We start from the raw sequence: 19,059 nt of genomic DNA on the forward strand, positions 1-19,059 counted from the left end.
TCCTCATTTTATCTAAAAAGGTCAGGGTCCCATGCTATACAGACTGTTCTATGATTTCTTTAGTATTGTTTGCAATTTGTGATGTGAACATTAAAAAAAAAAACCTTTTTAATGTAAATTTTCAATGCAAATTTATTTTTTTAGGCATACCCTTTTACTTCAGTGTATAAGGGAAAACAGAAGTATAATTACATTATATAAAATAAAACTGGTTATTATAAAATATTTGCCTTAAGGCAAAATGCATAACTGAATAGACTGCAGACCTCTGAATTAGAAGCTTACAATTAGGCTCTATTCTTTATTTTCCTCCAGACTAGCATGACAGCTAAGTCATATTTAAATACTCTGGGCCTTAGTTTCCTATTTATAAAAACCAGAGTGACTGCCACTACAGTATTGTAAACATCTGTAAAAACATTGAATTTTTGTTCCATAGGTGCTATTGAAATTTTAAATTTTGCAATGAGTGGGTTTTGATCTTGAGATGGAAGTTTCTGATCAGCAGATAAATTTTTAAGATCCTTAATGTTTCTTTTTTGGATACATACTGAAAGCTTCATGGGCCCATCAGATTTCATCTTCAATCAAAACCACTATATAAGCCCATATAGAAGGCCTCTCAGAAAATAGCGCAAATTCTATGCAATGCTATTCGAGGGGGCTGAACTAGATGATCTCTAAGGTCCCTTCAAGCACTAAGATTCTGAGCTGACATTTCTCTCAACCGTATTGTAATATAAAAGCAAGTTAGACTTCTTTTTAAGTGAGCACCAATGACGCCTTTAACTGTTAGCTTATTTCTAAAGCCTCTAGAAAGTTACATAAAAAATAATCATTAGTTATTAGCATATTGTTTAAATATGCTGCTGAATTATATAATATACTCCTTCCTATGGTGCAGCATGACTTTCTCCCTCTCAGTCGTCTTACTGTAATTAGTCCAAGATAAAAGTCTTTTATAGCATCATTTTCAGCACTGTCTTGGCTTCTGAGCCAGGAATATACTTAATTGCTGCTGGAGCCACTTTCAACGTATGGATTTCATTAGGTCCATTTTGATTTTTACCATTGAAAAAAATGACACGTTGACAAGGGTTTTAAAGTGAAACTAAATATTTTATAATATATACATATATATATATATAAAGTGGTAAACCAAAATTTTGTGAAATCAATAAGTAATGGATAAAATGTTTTTTAAAGCCTGCCACAAATAATTGGGCCACATATGGAGCAGCTACCTCATCCCAGAAAATATGGCCAACTTTTAATATTGTCTGTGATGTATATGCCAAGGGCCACAGTGAGGGCACCTGGTTTTATAAAATGCACATTCAGAATCTTTGTTGTACATGTGATAATTGGTATCACAAAAAAAAAAATCCAAATGTGTGGTGGGTTCACAATCTATAGGTGGTGAAAATTGAGGCCTTACTTCTGTGGAGTGTGTATTAAAATGTTCATGGCGACACATTTGAAGCAATAAATGGCTTAATTAAATGCCTAAATGAAACTGAGTGTTTGATAACCATAAACTCAATTGTTTGAAAGGTAGTTTTATGCTGTGTAGCCATCTTTCCCTTCAAAAGAAAACTGAAGACTCACTGAACCAAACATTTTTGCTGCATGTATGCTTTTTGTTGTCACCTCCTTAGGTTTTTGTGCTTTGTGAAATGTGCATTTGATATTTGATCATATTTGGAATGGGGGGAGTCAAGCATTTTTAAACACGACAGTCATTGCATTTTCCTATTTATTTGGCATAAATGTCATTTTTAAAAATTGTTATGTTTTCCTAATCTTAGCATCAAGTCTCACTTCTGTATTCTAGAAGCTTCCATTGTGATTAAGAATATAGTCTGAAGAATATGGGAACCTTTAAAAGTGGGCTTCTTGATGAGAATTTGTATCACAGTATTGACTTATTCTTCTGTACTTTAAACATACACATTTGTGGTATTTCTCATTTAAAATAATTTCATGCCAGTGACTAAAGAAATAATTAGCTATAGTTTTAAAGTACATTTTATTCCTGAAATGTTGTCATTTTTTAGAACATTTTAAAAATATTCTTTCCTTGAAACCCATTGACCTACAATAAGAGCTCTCTAGTGATGTGAGGACCAGTACAATAACAGCTCTTACAAAACTTAACTCTTTTTTAAAAAATGATTACAGAAGTGGAAGGCATTGTGGTATAGTGGAAAGAGTGTTCATTTTGGAGTTGGAAGGCCTGTGTGCAAATTCTGCCTCTGACACCTCACAGCAATCATGCCATATTACCTTTGGCAAATCACTTCACTTCCCTGAGGAGTCTGATTCCTCCTCTATAACTAAGGGATTGAAGAGTAAGACTTCTGAGGCCCCTTCCAGCTCTAACTCTGTGGTATGTTAAGAGAGCGCTCCGGTTAACCTAAGTATTAGTAACGCATACAACAAAATCTATGTTGCCCATCTTGTAGACAAGGTGGAGCAATGTGGGGTTCCCCACTGGCTGGATTATTTCATGACTCAGTGGCCCCTGGAAGCTAGGAGTACTCTAGGACAGAAGTGTCCGGCACAGAGCTTCAGCAGCCTGAGCCAGCTCAAACCGAACTGGGAAAAACATACCGCTAGAAAGCCACATCACATTTGGGGTCCACAGGGAGTTACGTGCACAGGAGGGGCCCCGTTTCTATTTGATTCCGCCGCTTTTCCCCAGCCACCATCTTTGGCCCTGTGCGGCTAACCATCAGGAGTTCTGATTAAAGAGGAGATGGCGTGCCAGATGTGTGGGTGACGGAAAGCTGAGAGGAGTAACTGACATAAGACTTTTTAGCGTCCGCAATAGTTTACTTCTAAACCTCTCAATGGAACATCCGTCACCGACCGCCCTTTGGACATTTTCCCATTAGATCCTCTCTAGGCCTCTCGGCTGCCCAGGTCCAAAACAGCACTCGTTCACTTTCCTCCACTTTTCTCCACTGCCTTCTTTCTGCACAGGGAGCTGCCCTGCGGCCATCGGGTCCGCGTCCTCGGTGTCTTGTTCAGTTCATTCCCACCTTTCCTATTCCATGTGACGAGGCCTGTCGATGGTGCTTGCACAATGTTTCTCCTGGTCGTCCCTTCCCCTCGCACGGCGGCCACTCTGAATCCGGGGCCTGCTGTAGCCTCCCTGGGCCCCCACTTCCCTGCCCCCCTCTGTTCTGTCCTCCGCACAGATCCTGCAGCCCAGGTCTGGCTGCTCCTCAAGAACTCCAGCGGCTTCCTATTCCTTCTGCACGAGGGGCAAATGTCCGTCTGACATGGAGAGCCCCCCACGGCTGAACCTATCCTTCGGCCTCCATCCACTGCCCCTCATTCCATTGAGATGAATTTGCCCTGTTTACCAAACAAAATAATTTGTGAGATTCAAATAGAATCATGTACACAGGATCAATTTAAGCGTTATGTGAAAAAGCATTGCTGTATAATGGAAAAGGTACTGGACTTGAAGCTATGTGACCTATGGCTTCAAAACCCATCACAAGTCATTCCATTGGGTCACTTACTCTCAGAGCCTCAGTTCCTCTATCTGTAAAATGGGAACAATATGATTTATAGTAGCAATTTCACAGTGTTGTGAAGAAAGTATATTGTAGACTTTATGAAGTATTTTGTCAATGTGGGTTACACAAGGACAGTAAGTAATATGTGCTCTTTGCAGAATGATTTTTTTTTTAATACATTCCAGTCAAACTGGGTGTTATCAATATCCTTGTTTGCAGAGCTCAATTTGATTTGTCTTTTATCTAGGATTCCCAGTTCCTTTTCTTCACCAAAAGAATGTATTTCTTTTTACCAAAAGAATGTAGCTTTTACCAATGAATGTAGCTGAAGTCTTCAAATCATCTTGTGTTTTGTACCAAATTTTGATAGTTGAAGGAACTAAAAACCAATTATTAAAATTAATGTGGTGTGTTTCACACTACCTTCCCAATCCCTATCTTCTCTTTATTACTTTTATTGCAACTAATTCCTAGTTGTTTGTATTTCTCTACTAATGCAATCAATTCTTGATGTATTTGAACCTTTCAGACTTAAAGTAATTAAGGATAGTACAACTCTCACTTATTCAGAGTAATAGAAATACTTGTAAACCTTATTTTCAACAGTAAATATAATCCATTAGGGTACCCATCCTAATCTTTCTTTGCATATTTAAACATTTCCAGTAGGGGGACCCTCTGTGCTGATATAACAAAGTAAAACACAAACAAAAACAAGCCAAACTTATAATATCATCCTAATTAATATTTTTAAAATGATAGGACAATTGGGGGCAGCTGGGTAGCTCAGTGGATTGAGAGCCAGGCCTAGAGACGGGAGGTCCTAGGTTCAAATCTGGCCTCAGACACTTCCCAGCTGTGTGACCCTGGGCAAGTCACTTGACCCCCCATTGCCTAGCCCTTACCACTCTTCTGCCTTGGAGCCAATACACAGTATTGACTCCAAGACGGAAGGTAAAGGTTTTTGAAAAAAAAATGATAGGACAATCATTGTATGAATATTCTTTATATATTGTAAAAACTGGAGTACAATAGAAAAGTCATTTCTAACAAGTCTTAAGTGTTTGGAAGATCATTTTTCCATGTCACACGAGGCATTTTTTGGGAAATTAACCCATCGAAATGAATCAAAATCTCTACCACCCACCTCCAATGTACTTGTCTATATCACCAAAAAGCAGTGTGATGCCATCCTGAAAAGTTCTTTATGGAGTAATTTGTCTAATTAGAATAACAGTAACTGGAACCAGGTAGGTAGAGTGATGAAGACTTGGGCTCAATTCTAGGCTTTATTATTTACTATATGGCAGCGCCAACCCCCTTAGGCCTCCTTGTTCATCTGTAAAAAGAGTAAGTTGGACTAGGTAACTGTAATGTCCCTTCTAGCTCTAAATCTATAATTCTGTGACACATCACGTTATGGCCCTATTATAATTAGATCACTTTTTAAGTTTTCATTCAAATGATCAGAAGTTGGCTTTTTGCTTGACTAAATCAATTCTAGTCTTTTACACAGAATTAAAAGGAGCCTAATGTGCATATGGAAAAGATGAAAACAATAAAGCAGAGCTTGTGTTTTTAGGGATTAATTAATTAATTTATTTATTAATGTATTAATTTAGGTGAATATGTGACCTTTGTTTTTATGAAAAAGAAATTCCTCAATTTTTTTTCTTCTAAAAGTAGTAAAAACATGTGTTTAAATGCCACGTTGGACACTTCCTAGCTCAGTTATTTTGGGCAAGACACTTAGCCTCTTCGTGTCCCAGGCAACTTTTAAAGATTTATCAACTAAATCATTGAAGGACTCCATCTGTATTTGTTTCACATTAGGGAAGGTCAAATCATGTTGAAAAGCATTTATCAGGGTTTATTACATGCCAGGCACCCAGCTAAATGGAGAATACTAAAGAAAGGGAAAAGAGTCCCTGCCCTTGCAAGAAGCTCCCAGTCTAAGAGGGAGAAAACACAAATGAGAACGGATGAACAAGATATGTGTGTATATGCAAACACAGGAAAAGGATATACATGATTAAATACATTAAAGGCAATCTCACAGGGAAAGGAGGAGCGTTAAAGGTGACCAGGAAAGGCTTCTTGCCGCTGAAACTAAAACCAGAAGACAGAGAGGAAGGCAAGCATTCCACGCATGGGAGACAGCCAGGGAAAATGCTTGGAGTTGGAGATGGAATGTCTTGTGAAAGGAAAAAAAAATTGCCATACTGATAAAGTCACAGATCACTGGTGTCTTTGCCTTTGAAGAGATCCCAAATGCATTTAGATGTAAACTATGGATGTTGTCATTTCTAAAATTCATCTCAATTCTGCGGAGAAGGTAGAAAATAGTTAATAGGACAGATGGTGAGATTTTTAATTGAATTGTGCAATGTCATCGATACTCTATGTAGATAGATGGTGACATAACGGCAAATTTGGTTACTATATTATATGTATGCGCTTAATAGAAAAGCGAGCATTCTGGATCTATGCCAAGATGAGGTTATTTTTCATGTTCGAAAGAAAGAGAAATCAGCTTCAAAGGGTGCGAGTTTTGCTATCCACCTGTGTGCCCACTGATAAGTAGTGCCGTTTGATGTCATGCCTCGCAGAGGGCACAGAGCATGAAATCGAGGTTGGAGAAGCTGAAAGAAAATGATGTGACTGGAGTTGCCCCAAGGTACATTTATTTTGGGAAATGGAACAATTCCACATCCAGGAAGTGATTAAAATTCCAGTGAAGCTGATGATGCCACGAGCCCTTGGAGGTACTCAAAATGGAAACCACTAACCTAATATAAGAAACTAATGAATCTTTAGCAGCTTCAGCTTTAAAATGTACAAGTATTGCCATACTTGGTTACATTTTCCCCCCTCTAGATTGAAGAAATTATCCATGGAATAGGTAGATCAAAGCTAAAAATGGGGCCCATTAAAAAATATGACATTCTTTGGCCAACTGTGCTCCTCTTCTAATCAGAACTTAGTCTGAAATAACTGACAAGGCAACTTGTTTTTAAAAACTGATTGTATTTTAAACATATAATCTATTTCTTTGTGAGTGAGCTATGTAGCTCAATGTGGTGAACAAACCACAGCATTGGTCTGTATATCAAAAAGAAGAATGTAAGCTTTAAAGTCACAATTGTCTGTATTTTTTGTTTGTTTGGCCTTTATATCCCCAGGGTCAGGGTGTTAAAAGAATCTTTACAAATATGTCATTGGAATGAGATTAAGACCTTAAAGAGACCCAGGAGGGTCAAATAATTTAAAGCTAAAGTAAAACCTAGAGGCGATCTAGTCCAGCTCTTTTACTTTACACGTGAGGAAATCAAAGCTTCAGACATGAAGCAACTCATCCCAAGTCACACAGATGATAAATAGCACAGTTAAAATTTGAACCCAAGTCTTCTTGTCACTAACTGCAGAGCTCCTTCCATTTGACCACACTGCGGGACAAACAATCTCCAGTTTCTTAACCCTCATTTCAAATGGGCTTATTTTTCCTGAAAGCATTCTTTAGAGGTTTCAAACGTGTGGCCAGCCCATAACATTCCTAAGTGTGGCCAGAATTATATAAAAATGTAATTGGGAAATATTTACTAAAATAAATAAAAATACAATAAAACATAGGTGATATATATGACCCTCAGGGATCCTCATGGGTCTTTTAGTGGTCCATGTTCCTATTAAAGTTTACCACTGCTTTAGATTTTAGGCAATGAAAAAAACTGAAAGGGATACTGGTTAAATCATAATATTGGGACTCAAGTCCCAGCTGGGCTACTTATTTTTTTTTGTAACTTTAGGCAAGTCACTTAAACTTTTTGAGCATGTTTTCTCATCTACAAAATGAGGATCTGATTATTATTGACAATTTAAGGTTGGGATATATATATACACACACACATACATATTATGCTGGGTCTCTGGAGAACTGTTTATTTAGGTAAGGTAAGGTCAATGGTAAAGTCTGGAGGACCATAGAAGACAGTGGAAAGGCAGTAGAAATAGTCTGGATGAATTCTGGGATGTCCTTGACTGGTAAAGAGGGTAAAGGGAAATCCCTCTCCAGAACCAGATCTTGCTGCTTCACTGCTATCCTGGTTGAGTTGTGAGTGGCTCTGGGCTGGGGGACAGGGCAGTGGAAGAAAGAGCAGCAGCATCAGCAATAACAACAAAATCAACACCAAAATTTACCCTAAACCTAATAGTGTCAAGGTAGAGAGGAGGAGTAGCAAGTTAAAGTGTCCTAATTTGTGACCAAGGAAAAAGTCCCCCAAATTCCAAATATATATATATATATATATTTTTTTTTTCTATCTTCCATTCCTGGAATATACTGCTTCTCCTCTGACTATTGACCTCTCTGGTTTCCTTTAAATCTCAATTAAAATCCCAACTTCTATAGGAAGTCTTCCCCAACTCCTCATAATTCAATGCCTTCCTTCTGTTAAATATTTCCAATTCATCCTATATATAGTTTGCTTTGTATATATTTGTTTGCCCTATTAGAGTCAAAGTCCTTTAAGTTAAGTGAATTCCTTTTGTATCTTTTTTGTATTCCCAACACTTAGATCATAAGAGTTTGGGAATATTTTTTGATTGATTAACTAATGGCTCTGAACCAAACATAAGAGGGAAAAGACTTAGTTGCAATCTTTATCCATGCATGTAAACCTGCAGTGACCTGACCAGGGCAGAAAACAATGACCAAAGGAGAGTCAAGCAGTTCAGGCTCTCTGAACCTGCAGGACTTTTCAGCAAGCCAACAGTAATTAAGACAATCCACTGTAATTTAACCACACACAATCTGACCTATCGAAATCTGGGCCAAGAACTTGAAGAGCTCAGGCTAGAAGGTCAATGAAAAGAATTCTCTCCTAATGACCATATGAATCCAAAGCATCAGAAACTTTCAAGCCCCTAGTCTGAGCTATGAAAACATCAGGGTGTAAAAGTCAGAAGCTCAGGTCAGATACCCCCAGAAATGAACTGAGCTCCAAACTAAAATAAAGTTGATTATGAGAATGAACAAAAAACAAACAAACAAACAAAAAATAACCTTACCATAAAGAACTACTATTGTGACAGGTATGCTCAAGTTACAAGCACAGAAGACAATGACTTGAAAACATCTACAAACAAAACCTCAAAGGAAAAATGCAGAGTAGACAAAAGCCTAAGAAGAGTTCCTAGAAGAATGAAAGAGATTTTTTTATGTTCATAAAGGAAAAAAAGAAATAAAAAAAGAAAAAGATTTATTATAAACTAAATAAGAAGGATGGGGGGGGATGGGGAAAGAAATGAGAGATATATGATAAAAATATGAAAAGAGAATTAATAACATGACTGAAGAAAATAAATTCTTAAAATTAGAATTGGCCAAATGGAAGCCCAAAATCCCATGAGACAAAAGACTGAAAAAAATGACAAAATATGAAATCTCTCATAGGAAAAATAATTTACCTGGAAAATAGACTGAGGAAAGATAATATAAGAATTACTGCTCTATACAGTAATAGCAACATTGTATGATGATCAACTATGAATGAATTAACAATTATCATCAATGCAAGGATCCAAGACAACTCCAAAGGGCTTATGACAAAAAAAAAAAGGCTTAGAAGGAATTGATAGAGTAAGAAGGCATATTGAAGCATACCATTATTCATTTTATTTCCTTCATGAATTTTTCTCTAATATGAGCAATATTTGTCTTTTTTCACAACATGATGAATATGGAAATATATATTGCATGAAAGCACATGTTGAACCTATATCATATTCATTACCTTCTCAGGGAAGGGGAAGAGACAGGGTGAAAATATAGATTGAAAAATGTCAGAAAAAGATTATTAAATCTGTATCTACATGTAATCACACACATGTATACACATACATATAGAATTGCTGGATCCCTGAAAGCCAAGAATAAAAGCAAAAAGAGCCTACGCATCAAATTTCAAGAAATTATAAAGGAAAACTATATATCATAGAAACAGAGGGCAAAATAGAATTAGAAATCACCTCCTGAAAGAAATCCCAAAATGAAGCTTCTCAGGAATATAATAGCCCAAATCCAGAATCCTTGGGTCAACAAGAAAATACTTCATGCAGCCTGAAGGAAAGAATTTAAATACCATGGGCTTATAGTTAGGTCACACAAGGGTTGACAACCACCTTTGAAAGGGACAAAGGACTTGGAATATGATATACCAGAAGGCAAAAGATTTAGGAATGCAAACAAAAATAATCTAAATGGCAAAATTTACTATAACTCTATAGGGGGAAAATGAGTATTTAATGGAATTGAGGATTTTTAAACGTTTTTAATGAAAATACCAGTGATGAATAGTCACTTAACCTCTGTTTGCCTTAGTTTCCTCATCTGTAAAATGAGGATAATAATAGTATCTTCCTTACAGGATTTCGTGAGGATCAAATAAGATCATAATTACAAACCAGTTAGCATAGTATCTGGAACATTATATATGGAACATTATATATATATATATATATATATATAAAAGTTATATAAATGGCAACAATGATGAAAATGAAGAAGGAAAAAGAAAAAGGAGGAGGAAGAGGAGGAGGAAAATAACAATAATAACATTTTACATTGACACACAAGATTGAAGAGAAATATAAAAAGGTAAACCTGAGAGAGAAATTATAAAGGACTAAAGTTAAACTGTTTATATTCTTATATGCAGAGAATAATATATATGTATATATATGTGTGTGTGTGTACACATATATATATACATATAAATGAATATAAAATCCCTTAGAACTTTATCATCACTAAAAGTATAAAACAGAATCTAATTAGATAAAGGGCATGGTTGTTACTTTATTATATTGGAATGATCTCAAAGTATTAAAGGAAGGGTGGGGAAGAGAAATGTTTTAGGATAGGAGAGAAGGGATGGCAGTTTGAATTAATTGGAAACTAAATAAACTAATCCTAAAAAGTGGGTGGGTCAAAGGATGAATCCTAGAAACAATCATTAATTTCTTTGAAAAAATAATAACATTGAACTATTTTTGAGATTAATCTAAATAATTCTTATGGGAAATTTTATATCTTTAAAAACATTTAATTGAAGGAGAGAAAGAGCAGATCAATTAATTGGATATGAAACTAAAAGAAAAAACTAGAAAAAACAATGAATCTTCCCAATCAAATACTAAAATAGCAATCTTGAAAATCAAAAGAGAGATTAACAAAATTGAAAGTAAAAAAAAAATTGAACTGATAAACTAGGGGCTGTTAAAAATTATAATTTGATTTTTAAAAAAATAAAGTCAAAATAACAGCATCCAAAATGAAAAAGGTAAATTCACAACCAATAAAAAGGTAAATAAAAACTATTAGAAGTTATTTTGTCAAACTATATTCCATTAGAAATAACAATCTAAATGAAATGGAATAAACATATATACATACATACGTATATATAAAATTGGCCAGCCTGCCAGAATAGGAAGTAAAATATGTAAATAACCTTATCTCGAAAATAATAAATTGAAAAACCATAAATGAGGTCCCCAAGGGAAAAAAATGACAAACCCAGAACCAGATGGATTTACAAATGAATTCTACCTCACACTGTCACACTGATCAGATTGGCTAAAAAGAAAAAAAAAATACTGTGTAGGGGAGCAGAGTGGAGAGAAAGAATTTGGAACTGAAAAAAATAAAAAATGTCTATATTTTTAAAATGTACTGTTTAAGTTATTAATGCTCAAAATAGTATTGTGACTTTCAGACAATAATATGTATTGATATTTGGGATGCATATAAAGTCATTTTGCCTCATGGGGGAGCAGATGCCTAGCTGTAGTTTCTCTGGGTCAAAGTGGATGGACATTTTAGTCACTTTCTTAGATAATTCCAAATTACTTTCCATAATGGTTTGGCCAATTCTCTTTCATAGTGCCTGCAGCCGGACTTCTTGAAATAATCATCTATATCCAATGCCTCTAATTTCTCCATACTGAACATCCCCCCAAAGCTGTCTAGCTCTACTGAGACTCTACTTACAAAAGTTACCAGAAAACTAACTGGAAAAAACAATACCTTTTAAAAGAAGTTTTCATTCTCCTTTACCTTTATCAAATATTTGACTTCATTTTTTAAAATACTCTCCCTTCCCTCAAATTAAAAAACAGCCCTCTTAGCTCCACTCCTGTGTCTTTAATTGCTTTTTTTTCACAGGACATAGATCTACTTTTGAAAGAGACTTCAGAAGCCATCTTGTGGCTTATAGAGGTTAAGGGACTTGCTTAAGTTCGCACAGATATTATAAATTAGAGGAGAGATTTAAATAAAGCTTAGTATATCTCTTGCTGGTTGTTTATCCTTTGCTAACCATTTATATTTGGCCCAAGATTCTGGGCTTAGATCTCCTCTTTCTAAACTCTTTCTAATGAGGGTCTCATTCAGTCCAAAGACTTCAAGGAACCCTTCTAAAGAGCTGATCCTTTACATTCAAATCTAATCCCTCTTCCCTGTGTCCCCAATGTCTACAGGATAGTTTCCAACAAAGGTAGCACCTTTCTCCTAGTCTCCTGTATCCTTGTAATATGAAAATCACATACCTCCAGCACAATTTAAGTTCTTTGAGGGAAGAAACTCTTTTCATTTTTGTTTTTCTGTGCACTGCATATAGCAGATGCTTTATAAATGTTTGAAATAAAAATGAAATCCAAGCCACATATACCTACCATTTGAAAAGAGAGGAAAGGAAAAGGAGAATGAGAGGGAAAAATAAGAGACGGTCAAAGAAGATGGGAAGGTCATTGTAGAAAAAACCCCAAAGGGATTGCTGATATTTTCTCCATGTTGGTAGTATCCTCTCTGATTCAGAAACTTAACTTCCTCTGTCACCAGTAGACTCCAAGTAAGAAACCTAAGATCTCCAGCTTCTCAAGTTCACAAGGTGCCCTCCAAGACTAATGTTTCCATGTGAGGATCCCTTTCAGGACATCTCAGGGAAGGAAACAGAGCAGGAAATGGACCCAGGAGACCTAAGACTCAGTTTGCCTAATCAAACATCTTCTTTAGTGGTAGGGGAGAGTGGTCTCCTTTTCTGCAGGGACAGGGGGAAGGTGGCTTTCTTTTTCACTTATCCCTTTATTGGTAGGCTTCTACAGCTAAAAAGAAAGGGACTGAGGGTGAGTTACTCCTTCTTAAAGGTCCACTGAATAGTGGCTCTTCCAGCTCAGCAAATTAAAAGGGTTAGTCATCTTCAAAGCACTGAGTCCTTCTGTGCTGGGTCATACATAGTTGGTCAGAAACATCCAGGGCTTTTTCAGCTTCAAAACACCCAAGCATTGAGCTAATAGACATAGTCAACTGGAAGCAAACTATTAACCCTTAAATCTACCTCAAAAGTAAAGGAATAAAATTATCCACCATGTATTAAAAGTGTGTTTATTTTTTCCTAGGTTCCTTCCCTTGGCAATCTTTCTTGTACTTATATTTAACAATATCTCCAACACTGGAGTAACCAGATGGAAATAGTGAGCAAAAGACACTTATTTGCTCACAAATAACATGCCAGTTTGTATCATAAACCTAAGCTAGCTATAATCTTCCAAGAGGCTATATGAAATAAAAGAAGTTAAATCTATTAATTGCTTAATTGTTCTTTATTAATTCTTTGATTGATCAGTCATAATTGTTTCCTTAGCCCATTATAAATAACTCAGACCATAAGGAGAATAACAAATTAAAGGTAGATCAGCTGGAGAATTCGAAAGATTAGGAATATGTAATCATCGTAAATCTTAGTGCCTTTCATATTTTAAATGCAATTTTTAAAACTTAAAAACCTAAAGTAAAACAGTGAACTGCAATACCCTGTAATATTTTCTCTTTAGGTCAGCATTGGACAAATGTTGTGTAAGACTGGAGTCTTTACAAGGCTGTGGTGATATTTCACCTTTGAACATGATTCACAGTTCATTGCCATGGTCTTTCATTGTCACTCAGAAAACTGAAGTTGTTTTCAAAGATCACTGGGTTGGGGACAGGTCAGCCAAACCAAAGCTGAGTACAGCCTCTAAAGCCCTGGCCAAGAAATGTCCTGGAAGCCCAAGGACTAAAGGGATTTGTGAACCACCATCTCAAGAATGTGAGGTGAAGAGGTCTTGCTTCATGGTGTCAACATCTGCTGGGGTCAGAGGTGTTTCCTTCCTGTGGTGACCACTGTCCCCACACCTCATTTCTCCATCAGCCTGTGAGGACACATGGAATAAATATCAGGGCCACTATGTCCACCTCCAGGGTTCACTCCTGTCCGCATCACCCATCCCCTTCGCTCTGTCCATCATCTCCCCAACTCCCCCATCATGCTGACTCTCAAGTATTTTACCCTTGAGAGAAAGAATAATAATGTTTTTGGCTTTGCTTGAAGGGAGAGGAGGAGATACCCCTATCAAAGAGCTGTAAAGAGAGAATCGTCCGCATACAAGAATGGATTCCTCAAACTTAGTAACAAAATTTCTGATGAAGAATAGTCAAAACCTCTTACACTATAGAGACACCGCTGTCCTTTTAGCCTCTTACAGATCAATTGTACCATTCACATTAGTCTGAAAAGTCCAGAAAAGAGCCATATGTGAAGCCCATTGCTAATAACTCCTATATGGGGGCCAAGATTTTAGAAGCCATTCCCATTTTTGACAGAGATGCCATCTTTCTTCTCTCCATGCCAGACTGAAGCAGCACTAAATATTTAAGGAACGTGGAAGTTACAGAAACAAATATTTCCAAACCTGCAATTTTCAAAGCTGGAGAACAAAAAGGAATACTCTCCCCCCTCCCCAATTCTTTTACTAGTTCAATCTATATAGAACTTAAAATGTTTGCTTTTGTAGGTAGGAATGTTAATTCTCAGTAGAAAAATATCATCTAAGAGTATTTTATAGAAGAGTAATAGCATTCCAGGAATGCTAAAGAATAGTTTAAAATCTAGATGATGATGATGATGATATGATGATGATGTGTTTGTGTGTGTGTGTGTGTGTGTGTGTGTGTGTGTATGAAGCATAAACTAGGAGGGATGTTAGGTGTTATTTAATATCTATTTCTTTATTTTACAATTGAAGTAATTTTTTAAGGTATAGAAAAGCAAAATGGTTTATCCAAGGTCATGCAGGCAATAATCAGTAGAGTTGGTATTTGAATGCAGGTTTATTTAATTTTTTTGTTGTTGTTCAGTTGTTTCAATTATGTATGATTCTTTGTGACCCCCTTTGATTTGGTTTGATTTTTAAGAAAGCTACTGGAGTGCTTTACCATTTCCTTCTCCAGCTCATTTTACAGATGAGGAAACCGAGGCAATTAGGATTAAGTGATTTGCACAGAGTAATTTAGCTAGTAAGTGTCTAAGGAGAGATTTGAACTCAGGAAGAGGAGGCTTTCCTGGTATTTTATCACTGTTGCTGCCTCAGTGTCCTCGGAATCTCTTAACATTTTCTAATCCACAAGTTATTATTTTGCCATCTTGTTGCTTTTTCAACATTTCGTAATACTCACAAAGCATCTTAGGCCTGCCCAATACCCATATGACTCCCTGTTCTTGTTCACATCCTTCCTCCTTTATATGTTCTTCCACACAAAGCATGATCTTCACCTCATTCTTACTACCTTTTCTTCCCCCAGTTTTCTCCCTCCTCTCCTGCTTACTTTCTTTGAAAAGTGTTCCATTCTCATTTTGACTAAATTCTCTTTTTGCCATTTATCATTTTTCACAGTTGTCTCTACCCCTTGCCCTAACCGAGCTCTCTTGAAAACACTGCTGAGGGTTATCCTTTCCTTTGAAGGGCAAATCTTTTTTCTTCTGTTCCCCATCCCCTAATGGGCAAAGTTAAAAGAAAGGGATGCTTTGCCTTATCTTTGATTCTTGTGGCTTTTCTAGAAAATAGAATCATAGTCTTTCCCCTAATTCTTATCACTTGAAGTCTATGCTATTCAAAGTGGTCAAAAAGCATGTTTTTCCTCCCCCTGGGTAAAAGCACATAGGACTTGGGGTTAGAGAACTGGACTCTTAATCCCTGACTTTTTCAATGACATCCTGTGTGATGCTGAGGAAGTCACTTTATGTCTCTGAACCTCTGTTTCCTCATTTCTAAAATGGAGAGTCAGAACTAGATGATCTCTAAGGTCCTTTCCTATTCTCTATCTATGGTTCTCTGCCCTCAATTAGCTTAGATATAGCTTTACTTTGCCACTTCCCTCCCTACTGCACTCGCCATGAAATATCACGTATCTCAGTTATTTGTGTCTCATAACTTGATTAGATAGGAAGCACCATCTCTTTGAAAAGTGCACTGACTGTGACTTTGTCAACATAAGAAGCTGCCTGTATAGGAATTGCCTCCACCAACTTGTCCATGATTTAAAAGATGAATCTTATGGGTTTGCCTATGGCTTAGGTACATTAGATGAGTTGTCCGGTGTCAATAGGACGATTACAAATTTGGGTCCTCTTGACTCAAAACCCAATACTCTGGTCATGATGTCACAGATTGTCCCTATAATACAGGGCAACTAGATGGTACAGTGGAAGAACACTGGACTTGGAGTCAGGAAGAAATCTGATCTCAGACTAATTACTAGCTATGAGATCCTGAGCGAGTCATTTAACCCTGTTTGCCTCAGTTTCCTTATTCATAAAATGAGCTGAAGGAAATGGCCAACCACTCTAGTATCTTTGCCACAAATGGGGTCATAAAGAGTAAGACATGACTAAAATAATAATAAACAAACAAAATAATAATAAGTCCCTATAATCAATCAACAAGCATTTGTTGAACATTTACCTATGTATTAGACACTGGAGATACAAAGATAAAAATTAAGTATTCCTTGCTTTCAAGAAAGTCACATTTTACATGGTGAGATATTAGATATACATATAAACACACACACATATACATAGAAATACAAAAAATACAAGGTTATTAGGTGAGAAATATATCAGTAACTGAAGGGATCGAGAAGGGTTTTATGGAGGGAGGGAAAGAACGTGAATCGTCAAATGTCAGAAAATAATTATCGAAAATTGCTTCCATGTGTCATTGAAAAAATAAATGAAAGCTTGAAAAATAATGAAAATAAGGGCTGAGTGGAGGTGATAGTGTATGAATTGTGCTTCGAGACAAGCTCTGGGAAGTTGAGGTGATGAAGGAATGCATTTCAGGAACTGAGGACAGTCTTTGCTAAGGCACAGTGACAGAAGATAGTGTTATGTGTGAAAAACAGAAAGAAGGTCAGTTTGGATAGACCATAGTCCATGTGGCATACAGTAAGTGCTTAATGAATGTTGACTCAGTTGAATTGAATGTGACATCATTTCTGATAAGGCTAGAAAGGTGCCATATCTCCACTCTCTTTAAGTGATCCATACACTGTCTGAATTAAATATATGTTAGAATGAATAAAGAACCCTTTCATCAAGGCTAGCACCATCTACTCTCCTAGGGCCCACCTTCACCTTCCTACATCACTTTTACACCTGAATTACTTTTTTCCTCTCTGCCCCATCACCATTGCCCTCAGCAATTTTTCACTGCCCCATCAGCCTGACTTCTTAAGGTCATAGTTCCTTATTTTCCTTAACTTTGCCCATCAAATAGTCCTCCAGGTATTTTTTAGGTCAGTTTGAGTGAGGCAATGTTGTACCTTGGAAAGAATACTGGGACTGTAGACAATGGGATCCTAAACCAATCACTTAGCTCCTCTGCACCCCACTTTTAAATTCTTTTTCTTGTAAGGAAAATGTTTTATGATCTCTGTGACTTCTGACCGCAGTGCCCTTACTTATCTTCTCTGTAACTTTAAACCCACCAAGCCTTTAAGCCCTGTTCCACCATTACCCACTATTTGTAACTCTCCATTGGTTTCTATAACACAGCACTAATAATAATTAAAATAATTAAAAACTAGTATTTCCATAGCATTAGAAGGTTAGCAGAGCACTTCACATATATTATATCATGTAATCCTTACAACAACCCCTTGAGGTAGGTAATACTATTATTCCCATTTTATGGATGCTGAAATTGAGGCTAAGTGAGATTATGTGACTTGTTCAGGGTCACGCAACTTGAAAGGAAGGAAACAAGCATTTATAAAATGCTTACTATACACCAAGCACCGTGCTAGAAGCTTTATGAATATCATTTATTTTGATCCTCACAACATCCCTAGAGAGAAGGTGCTATATTATCCTCATTTTACAATTGAGGAAACTGAGGCAGAAAGTGAATAAGTCATTTGCCCAGGATCACATGGTTAGTAAATGGTGGCAGCTAGATTGGAATTCAAGTTTTCCTGACTGTAGGCACAGCATTCTCTCCAAGTGCAAATTGGGAGACATCCAAGAGAGCATGTGAACATTGCTCTTAACTCTGAGACTAACGCTCTTCCCCATTATACTATCTTTCTGCCAACAAATCCCAACAAACTGATTTCCAAGTCTCTCACCAGTGCTAATACATTAGCTGTTTCAGGAGATCTGTTGTAAATTTGGGAAGGGTGAAAATGCCTCCTGTAAGTCAATGAATCACTATGTAAAACAACCACCCAATAACCTATTCTATAGGTTAGAGCCAAAGAAAATTATGTTGTCTTAAAGAAAAGCATAACAGAGGACAGCTAGATGGTTCAGTGGATGGAGAGACATACCTAGAGATGGAAGGTCTTGGGTTCAAATATGACCTCAGATGTCCTAAATGGGTGACCGTGGGCAAGTCACTTGACCCCCATTGCCTAGCTCTTACCACTCTTCTGGCTTGAAATCAATACGCAATATTGATTCCAAAAAGGAACATAAGGGTTTAGAAACAAACAAATATCATAGTACTTCACTGAACAGTAAATAGTTATATAACATGGAAATATGAAATGATTTTGCCTAGGAAAGTCTAGGAAAGAACCGGTTAAGGAAAATGTGGAATTATGCAGAGGGCCAGCTAGGTGGGGCAGTGGACTAATTTTACTGAGTGCAAATCCAGCCCCAGACTAGCTGTATGACCCTAGTCAAGTCACTCACTCCTGTTTGCCTCAGTTTCTTCATCGATAAAAATGAGCTGGAGAAAGAAATGGCAAACCATTCCAGTGCAAGAAAACCCATAAGGGGTCATGAAGAATCAGACACAACTGAAAGGATAGAACGTGTAGAGGCAGAATGATCCTAGGTTTCGCTCTGGGGAGACACTTGATCTTGATACTTCATATTCTACATGGATCAGTTTGGACTATAGACCAGTTCCCACTCATAGCCATAGAAGGAAATCTGCCTCCAGGCTGAGTCAGTTCTTGAGGTCCAGAGAATGTCTGGTAGGGGCTGGGGAGGGTGGAAGAATATTTCTATTGGCCAGTTTCTGCTTCCTTAGGTCTCTTCTGAACTCTACCCTGACCAAAAAAAAAAAAAAAGCAGATGTCAGTGGAAAAAGAACTGGACTTGCAGCTTTGAAGATTTCAATTCATATCTTGTCTTGGATATTCATG

This window comes from Monodelphis domestica, chromosome 5, assembly GCF_027887165.1.
Source record: "Monodelphis domestica isolate mMonDom1 chromosome 5, mMonDom1.pri, whole genome shotgun sequence".
In the NCBI taxonomy this organism is placed as follows: domain Eukaryota; kingdom Metazoa; phylum Chordata; class Mammalia; order Didelphimorphia; family Didelphidae; genus Monodelphis; species Monodelphis domestica.